Source organism: Triticum dicoccoides, chromosome 3B (genome assembly GCF_002162155.2).
Source record: "Triticum dicoccoides isolate Atlit2015 ecotype Zavitan chromosome 3B, WEW_v2.0, whole genome shotgun sequence".
Taxonomy (NCBI): domain Eukaryota; kingdom Viridiplantae; phylum Streptophyta; class Magnoliopsida; order Poales; family Poaceae; genus Triticum; species Triticum dicoccoides.
The window spans coordinates 728,991,929-729,002,860 of record NC_041385.1 but is presented as its reverse complement, the minus strand read 5'-3'; positions in this window follow the sequence as shown (position 1 = coordinate 729,002,860).

Below are 10,932 nucleotides of genomic sequence, written 5' to 3'. Positions count from 1 at the left end.
AGCAGGAGGAGGAGAGGTGATCCAGCACGGGGCAGAGGAGAGCGGTGGCGGTGGCAGCAGGCGGATCCGGCATGGGGCAGAGGGGAGGGGTGGCGGCGGCAAGGGGGGCTCGGGGGGGCACGGGTCGCTCTCGCGCGGGGGGGCGGGCGACGGCTAGGGTTTCTCCATGGCAGCGGGTAAGTTTTATACACCTGTACATGAAATTACTAAAATGCCCTTGGCGGGGCATTGAATTAACAGGCGATGGCACGAGCGATTTAAAGGCGACGTGGCCACCTTGGTCCTGTCTAGCGGTTCTCCAGGGTTTATAGGTTAAATTGCTCGATAGTAATTTGTTCACCCACCGTAATACTTATGCTATCTTGAGAGAAGCCTCTAGTGAAACCTATGGCCCCCGGGTCTATCTCTTATCATATTTGCTTTCAATCTACTTTATTTGCATCTTTAATTTTTCCATCTATATTATAAAATACCAAAAATATATTTATCTTATCTTATTATCTCTATCAGATCTCACTTTCGCAAGTGGCCGTGAAGGGATTGACAACCCCTTTATTGCGTTGGTTGCGAGTTCTCGGTTTGTTTGTGTAGGTGCGTGGGACTTTTGAGGAGCCTCCTACTGGATTGATACCTTGGTTCTCAAAACTGAGGGGAATACTTATGCTACACTTGCTGCATCACCCTCTCCTCTTCGAGGAAAACCAACGCAAGCTCAAGACGTAGCATACTTCTCAACAGATACCCCTATATTCTCATAAAGTAGGTGATACATATAAGATATGTCTAATACCTTCAATGGCAGGGAAAGCATGACTTATGAATTTTGATAATGGAAATGGAAGTGTGATCCCCTCTTGTTTAAAAAATAAGAGAAACCAAACTATAACAAAGAATTATTGATCCAAATGAAAATAACAATCTCAACGACAAAAAAATCATATGCAACACATTCTAAAAATATATATCATATGCAACACATCAGCTCTTAAGAGCAAACCTAGGGGAAAAAATTCCCCAAGATTGTAGCATGACAGCATTCTTACCACATTGAAGCATCCACACTTACAGAAATCAAACATGAAATTGATGGCTTTGACGCTCCGCTGAGCTCCTATCATACATATGGCATGGTCTAATTGGTGTGTTTCTGTGTAGCTGATCCGTGTATCAGGGATTGGCAACCTACCAGTGTGGTTTGAACCAGGCGCCATGAAATTTGACTTTGCCAACACCACAACACTCTTCTTTGTCCAGCTTCTCTTGATGGGGTAATTCAACATCCAACTGAAACGAGTAAATTGCATGAAACCACCACTTTGAGGGCTAGGTTTGCAAAAAATACTAGGATACATTTTCTCTGCAGAAAGCAACACATCTTGCATAATGGTTTTGCAAAAACTACTGATCGGCGGATCTGGCTCTGTTAAGTGAGATTATGACAGATGGGCCCCTTTTTGCCTTCGTGGCGTAACATTTGGTGCCAGATCAATTTTAGTCTAAATTTACAAACTAGTCCATAGATTTTGCACAGACACCCCTATATAAAAAGAAAAAAAGCAATCAGGTCCTCCTTCCTCTCTCTTTCCCCAGTAGGCGAGGGCCTGCAGCAGCCCACCTCGCCCTTCAACATCCCTGCCGACCAGCCTGTGCCGCACATGTGCACGGGCGCGAGCAGCGGCGGCTGCTGCCGCACAGGGGCGTGAAAAGTGAAGTACACGTGCGCGCACCGGAGCAGGAGGAGGTGAACTGGAGCGAGCATAGCGGCCTCTGCGCACGGGCGCGAGTAGGAAGGAAGTCGGGCGCGCACCAGAGCAAGCAGCGGCGGCGGAGCTCACGCACACCCACCTCCCGAGCTCGAGATTGATCCAGGGAGACAGTGGAGGCAATGTGGCGATGGCACGAGTGTAGCAGGGCGGCGGGCGCGGCAGGCAGAGCGGCGAGCATGGGCAGAGCAGGGCGGCGGGCGCGCGGCCGGACAGGGGCGGGCGCGCGGCCGGACAGGGGCATGTGCAGCCGGGCAAGGAGGTGAGCGCGGCCAGGCAAGGGCACGCGCGGCCGGCAGGGCAAGGGCGGGAGCACGGCGGCGCTGACTATGGTCGCTGGACAGGGAAGCCCTGGGCGGCACAGGAAAAAAATTGTTGGGGGTGGTTTCGCTTTTTTACCCATCTAGCATTTTTTTTATAAACGTTATGCCACGTCAGTAAAAAGTGGGAACCATATGTCATAAACGCAGTTGAACGAGCCAGATCCGCCGATCAGTGGTTTTTGCAAAACGATTACGCGAGATGTGGTGTTTTCTACAGAGAAAATGTATCCTAGTGTTTTTCGCAAACCAAGCCCTCAAAGTGATGGTTTTATGCAATTTACTCAACTGAAACATTTACTCAGCTGTATAAGAATCCGTCCAGTAATTCAGAAGTTTCAGATGGTGTGGAGTGTAATCTACACTTCTACACTACTATTAAACAAGAGAACTTCGGGAGGGCGGACGAAAACTCTGCCCATAGAAACAACCCACGCCCGCCTCTATCATTCCTACGCGAGGACGTCGCGTCCATCTAACCCCGCCTCTGTCGTTCCTATCGCCCCTCCCTCCGCCGCCGCCGCTGCTCCAGGGAGGATCGAGCCCCCGCCTCTGCCATTCCCCACCCCTCCCTCCTCTCTTATCCTCGTCGCTGCCATAGGATGCCGCCGGGCGAAGCTCGGCCTGCGTCGGTAGCGTCGGGTCCCTCTCCTTCCTCGGGCGGCGGCGGCGGCGGCGCGAGACCCATCGGGCTCGTCCTGCTCCGGCGACGATGGGGTCCCTCTCCTTTCTCGGGCAGCGGCGGTGGCGCATGACACAGCGGGCTCGGCCTGCGCCGGTGACGGCGGGGATCCTCTCCTCCCTCAAGCAGCGACGGCGGTGCGGCACGCAGTGGGCAGCCACGGATGCAACGCTTGGTGCGTGGCATGGCGGCTCTTGGGGCATAGGCGCGCGACGGTGCCATAGTGGCTGCCGTGCCCGACGCTCTGGACTGGAGGCAGAGCGGTGCCATCACCTGGCCAAGGACCAGGGCAGCTTTTCGAGTGGTGGAAAGTCTTTGTACAGCGCGGGTGAGGTCGCGTTTCCTCTGCGTTGTACATTTGGATCCCGGAGTGTACGGGGATAACCTTGATGTTGTCGCCAATCTCACATCTTGTTTCTTCAAATTGTGTTCTTTGAAATTTGAAGCGTGCATCTGTGAATGATAGTTCTTACAGCGCAGTGTGGTTAGGGGCGACCAAAACGTATCGGGATGTACTGGTTGACAAGGTTTGATCTACTTTGATTCCGGTATAGGCCTCTCTTTCTTCAATCATTTATTGTTGCTTTCTTCTCATTGCTTTGGCAGATTTCACAGCTCGCAAGTTCCAGTGCCCAAATGTTGATTTCAAACTTCAGATCCACAAAATTGGTAAGAAGTGCAATATTCTTTCTGCACACCTGCCTTGAGGTAGTAACAAAATCATTTGTGGCATGTTTAACTCGGTTGTTTGTGTTTACATAGGAGCGGAGTTCCAACTCTGCCAGTAAAACAAGATTAAGTGGGAGGGGCTGAAACTCTTTTGCATGTAAATGTTTAACTGAATGATTTAAGATGGTCTAAAATTCTTTAGCTTGCAACTATTTAACGAAATTATTTTTAAGTGGGCTATCACAGTGACACCATACCTTGAGTACCACTTAGTACATATGAAAATTAGATTATGATAATTGACCTTTCATGATCAGATTTCAGACAATCATGATATTGTATTTTGCAGTTTTAATAATTCTGACTGGAGGGGTATTTCGTGACTTTGTCAGGTTCGATGCATAAAAAATCGTGGTCTATTTGTTATGTGCCATTCTGCGAAAGAACTTCATCCTCATTATGCATTTTCCCCCCTTTCATTTGAGTTAGTAAAGTGGTTTCTGCAAGACCAATATAATCTGGTATTGCAATGCCATTGAAATTTTGTCGTGCTCATCAAAATCTTTGACCTTGCAGACTATAAAATATAAATTTTATTACTGGATTATTAAGTGGTTCAGAAGATTGGTTTCTCTTGCAAGCAAGAGGATTTCCCTCACTGTATGGACCAGAAATTGAACGTATTATTGATGTCTTTGTTACACGATCTGTCACCACTCTGACATCAGTGCCACGTCGGGAACTCTCTGCTACATCCTCCTCTCCTGATTTTGTAGATGAATAACCTACCATTTCAATCTGTGAAATATTGCTGAATTTTGTAAACTGTCTGATCATGTGGTACTTACAACTAGTGGAAACCATAGAATTGATGTTCATGAAAGTGGACCAATTACTGTATTGAGGAAATGTAGCATGTAAGATTTAGAGACTTTCATATGAGAATGCTTTGTGCTGCTAGGCGTTGACGATCTTTGTATATTTCAATGGGCCTTTGCGAAGGATCTTCACATTAAAGGCTCCTCCTATTCTCAAGATTATTCAGGCGGTAAGCTTTGAGATTGATTTAATTTTTGTTTCCCTTTCATTTTGGAGAAAGCAACTGACTGTGTGCTATATGGTTTCCCTTTTGTTTCAAAGCAAGCAACTGGCTTTATCTCTCAAGCAATTTACTCATATGTGTGATTGGAAAGATGACTGACATTTGATCTACGACACTACTAACTGTAGATGATTTTATGTTATGAGACTTTGGCCTGATTTCAGAGATGTACTAAATTCTGAAGTTTGTTGTATGACAGTACTATCTAACAAGTACATTTGTCCACACTTGCTTGAGTGTACCCTATGTGTCAATTTGTGGTCTGTGATTTTAATGTGTGTTTTTCCTCCTGTTGTCATTATCCTCGACAGATAATTCAAATGGTCGATTCATGGCTTGCTACAATAGATGATTGTCTGAATCTAATGTATTCTTTTGCTGCTATTGTTAGGTTGTTAAGTCATCAAGCCCGATTACTGAGTATACATATTGTGTTCATCTTCCCTGCCTTTTTAGGAAAAAAACATGTACCGAAGTCTGAAGGTAAGCTATTCTTTATTTACATTTTATTTGTTTCTTCCTGCTAACCCAGGCTCTAATTAAATGCAAGGGCTTGTGTAATGCTCATTTGCAAGCTATAGGGGAATGCTCATTTACACTTTTAACAGAAATTGTTTGCTAGCCATAGTTGATGTTAATTCTTTGCTGGATCTTATGTCAGTAGGGTGATCAATGTAATTGCCTGGAATCATTGGGTCTCCCTTTAATTCTATCATCTTCTATATAGTGGTATTAAATATATCTGTGATGAATTGGCAGGTAAATTTAGGTATCAAATATACTCTTATCGTTGGTAAATGCTGCTTATCCTTTGTGCTTCTTCACTATATCCCACCAGATAATACACGGTGTGTTTCTTTCAATGTAATGATGATATTAAAAACTTTGCCATTTCTATATGTAAGCTAAGCCATTGATGCTGTATTGTTCTTTGGTTCTTATATGTTGCTCACATTAAATGATAACATGGTAGGAGAGGAGATGATTCATTGTTGAGTCACTGCTACATATGGCAAGTTATCAGTTAATGGGTTAACTAATAACATGATAGCACTAATGATTTTATCATCATCGCATTCATTTTACCCCTTCTACAATTTCAGTTAGTTATTGTAAAGCGTTTTTAATTTACGTAAAGATACAAATTTCTGTAGTCATAGGTCAGCTTATATTTCCTATCATACAAGTTGTATGTCCTTGGAAGTGACCTTTTGATTATGTGCAAACTCATCTCGGAAATAGTCGGAAATCAGTTCGATAAAAAGGGTGGTAATCATGGCTGGACACTCGATTCTTCACGTATTTGTTGGATCACAAAGATGTCTCACATTTGAAAATACAATTTGATTGGCATGCCAACATTTTGTATCCCTTTGATTTATTTTTTCAAGACTTGTTCAATAATATACCATGTGAACTCACTTATAATTGTTTGAGACGTGCGTTGCACGTGCATGCTAACTAGTGACTTCAAACAGGACAAGACTAACCTATTTCTGTCACAACTCTGATCCTCGACAGATTTGTCGAAACCAAGAGGTACATAGCACTGGTAGAAAAAGAGGCTTCCGTCCAGCCCCATTAGTCGCGAAACTGTAGGAACCGCGACTAATGAAGTCTTTAGTCGCGGTTCGGCAGACGAACCGCGACCAAAGGCCTGGGCCTAGGGCGCTCGGTGGCCAGCTGGTGCACGTGAGGGGCTTTAGTCGCGGTTGGCCAGGCCAACCGCGACTAAAGGTGCCCAAAGGCCTTTAGTCGCGGTTGGCCAGGCCAACCGCGACTAAAGCTCCTACCCTATATATACCAGTTCAGCACACTCACTTAGCCATTTGGTGCCACTTCTCTTCACAAGCTTCACAAGGGGGTGTAGGTTTGCTTTTGGTTCCTCTTATCCACACAAGGTGTTTGATGAAATGCCCCAAGAGCGTGAAACAAACATGATATGAAGTGTTGGAGCCACACTTGAGGTTCCTCATTTATTTTTTCCTCCTCGATCGCGGTTAGCAACTTGAACCTTTCATGCATGTGTGTCATTGATAAAATATGCATGTGTGTTGTTCATTGTTTAATTTCTATTGTTTATAGCTAGTTAGTTTAACAAATGCATGATGGTTAATTATATATTTTATATTATAATAATGCAGATGAATCGGCAATGGATGTACGGTAACCGACTCTCCCGCGAGTTCACTACGGGTTTGAAAGATTTCCTCGTAGTGGCTAATGCGAACAAGCAAAAGGGTTTTGTTATCTGTCCATGTGTTGACTGTAAGAATCAGAAGGGTTACTCTTCCTCAAGAGAAGTTCACCTGCACCTGCTTCGGCACGGTTTCATGCCAAGCTATAATTGTTGGACCAAGCATGGAGAAAGAGGGGTTATAATGGAAGAAGATGAAGAAGGGGATGATTTCATCGATGAAAGCTATCTTGCTCATTTCGGTGATACTTTCATGGAGGATGCTGAAGGTGAAGGGGAAGGTGAAGGTGAAGAAGAGGCACGTGATGAGACCGTTGATGATCTTGGTCGGACCATTGCTGATGCACGGAGACGCTGCCAAACTGAAAAGAAGAGGGAGAATTTGGATCGCATGTTAGAGGATCACAGAAAGTCGTTGTACCCCGGATGCGATGATGGTCTGAAAAAGCTGGGCTGCACACTGGATTTGCTGAAATGGAAGGCACAGGCAGGTGTAGCTGACTCGGCATTTGAAAACTTGCTGAAAATGTTGAAGAATATGTTTCCAAAGAATAACGAGTTGCCCGCCAGTACGTACGAAGCAAAGAAGGTTGTCTGCCCTCTAGGTTTAGAGGTTCTGAAGATACATGCATGCATCAACGACTACATCCTCTACCGCGGTGAATACGAGAATTTGAATGAATGCCCGTTATGCACTGCATTGCGTTATAAGATCAGAGGCGATGACCCTGGTGACGATGTTGAGGGCGAGAAACCCAGGAAGAGGGTTCCCGCCAAGGTGATATGGTATGCTCCTATAATACCACGGTTGAAACGTCTGTTCAGGAACAAAGAGCATGCCAAGTTGTTGCGATGGCACAGAGAGGACCGTAAGTCGGACGGGGAGTTGAGACACACCGCAGATGGAACGCAATGGAGAAAGATCGACAGAGAGTTCAAAGATTTTGCAGCTGACGCAAGGAACATAAGATTTGGTCTAAGTACAGATGGCATGAATCCTTTTGGCGAGCAGAGCTCCAGCCATAGCACCTGGCCCGTGACTCTATGCATCTACAACCTTCCTCCTTGGTTGTGCATGAAGCGGAAGTTCATTATGATGCCAGTGCTCATCCAAGGTCCGAAGCAACCCGGCAACGACATCGATGTGTACCTAAGGTCATTAGTTGATGAACTTTTACAACTGTGGGGCAGACCTGGTGTCCGTGTGTGGGATGAGCACAAAGAAGAGGAATTTGACCTACGAGCGTTGCTTTTCGTAACCATCAACGATTGGCCTGCTCTTAGTAACCTTTCGGGACTGTCAAATAAGGGATACAATGCATGCACGCACTGCTTACATGAGACTGAAAGTGTACATTTGCCAAATTGTAAGAAGAACGTGTACCTTGGGCATCGTCGATTTCTTCCGAAAATTCATCCAGTAAGAAAGAAAGGCAAGCATTACAACGGCAAGGCAGATCACCGGCCGAAGCCTGCGGAACGCACTGGTGCTGAGGTATTTGATATGGTCAAGGATTTGAAAGTCATCTTTGGAAAGGGTCCTGGCGGACAATCAGTTCCGAAGGGAGCTGACGGGCACGCAGCCATGTGGAAGAAGAAATCTATATTCTGGGAGCTAGAATATTGGAAAGTCCTAGAAGTCCGCTCTGCAATCGACGTGATGCACGTTACGAAGAATATTTGCGTGAACCTCCTAAGCTTCTTGGGCGTGTATGGGAAGACAAATGATACAAAGGAAGCACGGCAGGACCAGCAATGTTTGAAAGACCCTGATGACCGGCATCCGGAATGGTTTCAAGGTCGTGCCAGCTACGCTCTGACCAAAGAAGAGAAGGTCATATTTTTTGATGCCTGAGCAGTATGAAGGTCCCGTCTGGATTCTCGTCCAATATAAAGGTAATAATAAACATGGCGGAGAAAAAGTTCCAAAACCTGAAGTCTCACAACTACCACGTGATTATGACGCAATTGCTTCTGATTGCTTTGAGGGGGCTCCTGCCAGAAAATGTTCGAGTAGCCATTGTGAAGCTATGTGCATTCCTCAATGCAATCTCTCAGAAGGTAATCAATCCAGAAGTTCTACCACGGTTACAGAACGATGTGATCCAATGTCTTGTCAGTTTCGAGTTGGTGTTCCCGCCATCCTTCTTCAATATTATGACGCACCTCTTGGTTCACCTAGTCGAAGAGATTTTCATTCTCGGTCCTGTATTTCTACACAATATGTTCCCCTTCGAGAGGTTCATGGGAGTATTAAAGAAATATGTTCGTAACCGTGCTAGGCTAGAAGGAAGCATCGCCAAGGGCTATGGAAATGAGGAGGTAATTGAGTTTTGTGTTGACTTTGTTCCTGACCTTAAGCCGATGGGTCTTCCTCGATCGCGGCACGAGGGGAGACTAAGTGGAAAAGGCACGATCGGAAGGAAATCAACGATATGTATGGACGGCCATTCTCTGACTGAAGCACACCACACTGTACTGACCAATTCCAGCTTGGTGGCTCCGTACTTTGAGAAACACAAGAATATTTTACACTCGGACAACCCGGGGAAGCCTGAATCCTGGATTAGGAAGGCCCACATGGAGACTTTCGGCAGTTGGTTGAGAAAACATTTAATGAATGACAATGATGTTGTAGATCAGATGTACATGTTGGCCAAGACACCATCTTCGACTATAACGACTTTCCAAGGGTACGAGATAAATGGGAATACATTTTACACGATCGCCCAAGATAAAAAGAGCACCAACCAAAACAGTGGTGTCCGCTTTGATGCAGCAACCGAGAATGGGCAAAAGGTCACATATTATGGTTACATAGAGGAGATATGGGAACTTGACTATGGACCCTCCTTTAAGGTCCCTTTGTTCCGGTGCAAATGGTTCAAGCTAACAGGAGGTGGGGTAAAGGTGGACCAGCAATACGGAATGACAATGGTGGATTTCAACAATCTTGGTTACCTTGACGAACCATTCGTCCTAGCGAAAGATGTCGCTCAGGTTTTCTATGTGAAGGACATGAGTAGCAAACCGAGGAAACGGAAAGATAAGAAAACGATCAGTACATCATGCGATGATCCAAAGCGCCACATTGTTCTTTCAGGAAAAAGAAACATCGTGGGAGTGGAGGACAAGACAGACATGTCAGAAGATTATAATATGTTTGCTGAAATTCCGCCCTTCAAAGTGAACACCGACCCAAGAATTAAGTTAAATGATGAGGATGCTCCATGGATACGGCACAATCGTAAGCAAGCAGGGACACAAGGGAAGAAATGATGTGTAATAATTTATTGTACCAAACTTTGTTGAATGGATCATGTGAATTATATTACCCGTGATGTGTTTGGTGTCCATTTTCGAATGATTCAAGATACCACTGATGATACATGAAATTTGGAGTGATTTAGTCATACTCCTGCCTAGGCGTATAATAAGCATACTCGTAGTCTTCATAGCCGCCGCCGTTGTACTGGTAGTCGTCGCCTTCTAAGTTGCCGCCGTCGTCGTCGCTGTTGTCGTCGTTGTCGTACTCCTGCCTAGGCGTATAAAATTTTGAATTGAATTAGTTTTATTTTTCTGAATTTTTTGATATATTATTTGTATTTTTAACATTTTGAATTGAATTAGTTTTATTTTTCTTAATTTTTTGATATATTATTTGTATTTTTAGAATTTTGAATTGAATTAGTTTTATTTTTCTGAATTTTTTAATATAATATTTGTGTTTTTAACATATTGAATTGAATTAGTTTTATTTTTTTGAATTTTTTGATATATTATTTGTATTTTTAAGATTTTGAAAAAGAAAAAGTATTTTGAAAAATACCTTTAGTCGCGGTTGGCCTGGCCAACCGCGACTAAAGGTCGTTGCGCGCGGGAACGCAAAAACCCGCCAAAAAACCCTTTAGTCGCGGTTGGTCTGGCCAACCGCGACTAAAGGTTACCCTTTAGTCGCGGGTCGCCTCCCCAACCGCGACTAAAGGGGGGGCTATAAATACAAGGGCCCGAACCGTCGCCTCCATTTCTCGTCTTCTCCGATTCTCTGCCGCGCCGAAGGCCTGCCGCCGTCGCCTTCGCCCTCGACGCCGCCCGCCGCGCTGTCATCGTCCTCTCGCGCCCCGGCCGCCCCGGCCGCCGTATGTTTGCACACCGCGCCCCGCCCCGGCCCACGCGCGCCGCCCCCTCTCGCCCACGTA